At 40.7% G+C, this 5155-nt stretch overlaps 1 non-coding gene across 1 annotated transcript; it reads left to right on the forward strand.

The window, feature by feature from the left end:
* The first annotated feature begins 4710 nt into the window (after positions 1–4710).
* On the forward strand, positions 4711–4783 carry TRNAG-UCC (transfer RNA glycine (anticodon UCC)). The gene has a single exon. It is a non-coding gene; the product is annotated as a tRNA-Gly (tRNA).
* Positions 4784–5155: the final 372 nt, after the last annotated feature.

Raw genomic sequence — 5155 nt, forward strand, 5'->3', positions numbered from 1 at the left:
TTTGGAAAACTTCGTGAATGGCTGATTTATTGTGAGTTCCTCCTCATTCCTAATTCTCTTCTGTCTGGAATGCCTACTCATTAGAATACTGGACCTTCAAAAAGATCCACTGATTGTCTTCTTTCCTATTATCCTTTTCTTTGTCTTTTGGCTTGACTTTCTGAGAGTTCTTCAACTTTATCACCTTAGACCTTCTGTCCTGTGATCATATTTTACATTTCCAGTTCTTTTTTTTTTCCTTTTTTTTTGGCTGCACAGAGTTTTCATTGCCGTCCTCTGGCTTTCTTGAGTTGTGGTCCACAGGCTTAGTTGTTCCATGGCATGTGGGATCCTAGCTCCTTGATCAGGGATCAAACCGGTGTCCCCTGCATTGGAAGGCGGGTCTTAACCATGGACCACCAGGAGTTCTTTTTTGTTCTCATCAGATTCTTTTCTTTCTTGTTAAGCATCATATTTGTATAACTCAAGAGGCAGGTCAGGTGGTCTGGTATTCCTATCTCTTACAGAATTTTCCACAGTTTATTGTGATCCACACAGTCAAAGGTTTGGCATAGTCAATGAAGCAGAAATAGATATTTTTCTGGAACTCTCTTGCTTTCTCCATGATCCAGAGGATGTTGACAATTTGATTTCTGGTGCCTCTGCCTTTTCTAAAACCTGCTTGAACATCTGGGAGGTCACCGTTCACATATTGCTAAAGCCTGGCTTGGAGAATTTTGAGCATGACTTTACTAGCATGTGAGATGAGTGCAATTGTGTGGTAGTTTGAGCATTTTTGGCATTGCCTTTCTTTGGGATTGGAATGAAGACTGACCTTTTCCAGTCCTGTGGCCACTGCTGAGTTTTCCAAATTTGCTGGCATATTGAGTGCAGCACTTTCACAGCATCATCTTTCAAGATTTGAAATAGCTCAACTGGAATTCCATCACCTCCACTAGCTTTGTTCGTAGTGATGCTTTCTAAGGCCCACTTGACTTCACATTCCAAGATGTCTGGCTCTAGGTCAGTGATCACGTTATCGTGACTATCTTGGTCGTGAAGATCTTTTTTGTACAGTTCTTCTGTGTATTCTTGCCACCTCTTCTTAATATCTTCTGCTTCTGTTAGGTCCATACCATTTCTGTCCTTTATCGAGCCCATCTTTGCATGAAATGTTCCCTTGGAATCTCTAATTTTCTTGAAGAGATCTCTTGTTTTACCTATTCTGTTGTTTTCCTCTATTTCTTTGCATTGATCGCTGAGGAAGGCTTTCTTATCTCTCCTTGCTGTGCTTTGGAACTCTGCATTCAGATGCTTATATCTTTCCTTTTCTCCTTTGCTTTTCGCTTCTCTTCTTTTCACAGCAATTTGTAAGGCCTCCTCAGACAGCCATTTTGGTTTTTTGCATTTCTTTTCCATGAATGGTCTTGGTCCCTGTCTCCTGTACAGTGTCACGAACCTCCGTCCAGAGTTCATCAGGCACTCTATCAGATCTAGTCCCTTAAATCTATTTCTCACTTCCACTGTATAATCATAAGGGATTTGATTGAGGTCATATCTGAATGGTCTAGTGGTTTTCCCTACTTTCTTCAATTTCAGTCTGAATTTGGCAATAAGGAGTTCATGATCTGAGCCACAGTCAGCTCCTGGTCTTGTTTCTGCTAACTGTATAGAGCTTCACCATTTTTGGCTGCAAAGAATATAATCAATCTGATTTTGGTGTTGACCATCTGGTGATGTCCATGTGTAGAGTCTTCTCTTGTGTTGTTGGAAGAGGGTGTTTGCTATGACTAGTGCATTCTCTTGGCAAAACTCTATTAGCCTGTATGCAGGTCAGGAAGCAACAGTCAGAACTGTACATGGAACAACAGACTGGCACCAGATAGGAAAAGGAGTACGTCAAGGTTGTATATTGTCACCCTGCTTATTTAACTTCTATGCAGAGTACATCATGAGGAACGTTGGGCTGGAAGAAGCACAAGCTGGAATCAAGATTGTCGGGAGAAATATCAATAACCAAAGATATGCAGATGACACCACCCTTATGGCAGAAAGTGAAGAGGAACTCAAAAGCCTCTTGAGGAAAGTGAAAAGGTTGGCTTGAAGCTCAACATTCAGAAAACGAAGATCATGGCATCTGGTCCCATCACTTCATGGGAAATAGATGGGGAAACAGTGTCAGGCTTTATATTTTTGGGCTCCAAAATCACTGCGGGTGCTGATTGCAGCCATGAAATTAAAAGACGCTTACTCCTTGGAAGGAAAGTTATGACAAACCTAGATAGTATATTAAAAAACAGAGACATTACTTTGCCAACAAAGGTCCGTCTAGTCAAGGCTATGGTTTTTCCAGTGGTCATGTATTGATGTGAAAGTTGGACTGTGAAGAAAGCTGATCGCCGAAAAATTGATGCTTTTGAATGTGGTGCTGGAGAAGACTCTTGAGAGTCCCTTATACTGCAAGGAGATCCAACCAGTCCATTGTAAAGGAGATCAATCCTGGGTGTTCACTGGAAGGACTGATGCTAAAGCTGAAACTGCAATACTTTGGCCACCTCATGCGACGAGTTGACTCACTGGAAAAGACTCTGATGCTGAGAAGGATTGGGGGTGGGAGGAGAAGGGGACGACAGAGAATGAAATGGCTGGATGGCATCACCGACTCGATGGACATGACTTTGAGTGAACCCTGAGAGTTGGTGATGGACAGGGAGGCCTGGCGTGCTGTGATTCATGGGGTCTCAAAGAGTCGGACATGACTGAGCGACTGAACTGAACTGAACTGAACTGATTTGTATAACTCTTTTTATTTCTCTAAAGATGCTATTAATAGCTTTTAGGTGGGAGGAGTTCTTTCTCTGTAGTCTGTTTCCTCTCTAGGTGATTTTTTTCACTTTGTGTGTTGTGTCTCTATATTCTTTGGTAGAGGCTTGCTTTCTTAAGATATCGGATAATCCTTACCCATCACTCATACTGTAAAGCTAATGGGAAATCGTGCCACGGATAAATCTTGTCAAATTCAGCCTTTACTCTAGAGGGTTCTGCCGGGGCCATTTATGCAAGGGAAAATGTCATTGCCCTTAGGTCCTTTTTCTTGCTCTTAAATTTTTCAGGGAGGAAACATCTACTTTCTTGCTTAAACAGCTTAGTTATACTTTGCTGCCAGTGTTCTGAGAGTTGAATATGAACTGGGGAATTATTACACTTCATTATACAAACCTTTTTTCCAATGTCTCTCCTTTCAGTATAGTATATTCCAATCTTAATTATGCCGACTGCCCTAAATTCTGGCTTAGAGACCCTTATTCTCTGCAGGGGAAAACCTCAAGTCTTCTGTTATTTTGAAGAGAGGCAGTTGACTAAGTTGCATTTGGGAAAGAGACTTTGGGGTGGGCCGATCCTGGTAATTGAGTTGCTTCTTGGTTTTCTTCTCTACTAGTTTAGGATTTAGCTTTCTCAATTTGCTGACTCAGAAACCGATTCTCTTATTTTTCAACTTCTAACATTTTGTTACTATAGTGATTTCCTCCTCCTTTTAATTTTTAAAAATCCCTTTATATCTGTTTTAATGAGGGGGAATGCATTTGTTCAATCAGCCATCTTTCATCAGTATTGTTTTAAAAAAGATATTCTTAATGTAATGATGTTTTCTAAAAATCTAGATTTCCTGGGCTAGAATTTCAAGTCAAAGAATTCTGATAAGATCAACTAATCTAGAATAGTCTTGTGAATGTACTCATTAATTTCTAACCATTTCTTAATATTTTGGCTGTTATAAGTGCTGTGTGGTAAATGTTTCTATTTGTTGGCAAAACTCGCTTGAGTTGTTCATCACCTTTCATGTGGTTATAGATGCAAACAACATGTGTGTCCCAGCTGGGCTCTGAAATCAAGGCTCCCACTTTGTGACAGACTCCTTCATAACACCAGAGACTTCCAAACTCATGTCCCTAAATCCACTCATTTCATCTCACATCCTGTCAACTCAAAGACAGAAATCCCTGAGTGATTGAAACCTCTATAGTGAGAAAACTTTTCCATTCAGTATCTATTTTGTGCCAAGTTGCTTCGGTTGTGTCCGACTCTTTGCAACACTGTCCTTGGGATTCTCCAGGCAAGAATACTGGAGTGGGTTGCCACTTCCTTCTTCAGGGGATCTTCCTGACCCAGGGATCGAACCTGCATCTGTTGCGTCTCCTGCATTGGCGGGTGAGTTCTTTACCTCTGGGAAGCCCTATTTATTTTGGTGGAAGACTATTCTGCCTTCTTTCTCTAGAGTGAGGTCTGGGGTAAGACCACTTAGGGTGGGGTGGAGTCAGGGGTAGTAACAAGATGAGCAACAGGATGAGTGAGGATTTAGGTCCATGGTAAATGTCATGTGCTGGAGTGAGGATTCCTACAACTGATACCCTCCTAGCAGAGCCGACTTCCTGGGAGGCAATTCTAGCACTACCTTGAGTGGTGGACTGGGTGAAATGTGACCAGTTTCATGACAAAACAGAATCAGCAGTGCCTTTGCAATCTCAGAAATGCCACGGCCTGCCTAATAAGCAATAGTCAAAGCTTAAGTTTCTTAAACTGATTTTTGGCCTCCTTAGTTAAAGGAAGACAAACCTGGCTTGTTATTTTATTTGTCAATCAAAATGTGTCTAACAGCATTTTTTTTTCCAGTTTGCCAAAGCAAAGTTGACCAAAGCTGCTTTTAAAGATCAAAGAATCTCAATAGGGACTTCCCTGGTGGTCCAGTGGCTAAGACTCTGCACTTCCAGTGCAGGGGGCCCAGGTTCAATCCCTGGTCAGGGAACTAGATCCCACATGTTGCAACTAAGACCCAATGCAGGCAAATAAAATTTTAAATAATAATAAATAAATAAATATATTTTTTAAAATAATCATAATAATTTATATTACTTAGTGCCGACTATTTTCTGGATGCTTTATAAACATAGTCTCATTTAATGCATGGTATTATTACAGCCATTTTGCATGAAAAAAGTCTCTGAGAGGTTGAGTAACTTACCTAAGATCACAAAGTTATTAAAAATTGAAGCATAGTTAAAAGCAAAGTTTTTATAATTTTTCTCAAAAGTTCAGCTTTGAACCAGCCTGTCATGCCCACACCCAAACAGACAACAGACAATGTTTGTAAGACACATGTATTATTGGTGCAGTGTTC

This window comes from Moschus berezovskii, chromosome 1, assembly GCF_049115385.1.
Source record: "Moschus berezovskii isolate FMDL1 chromosome 1, NW_MosBer_1.0, whole genome shotgun sequence".
Lineage (NCBI taxonomy): Eukaryota > Metazoa > Chordata > Mammalia > Artiodactyla > Moschidae > Moschus > Moschus berezovskii.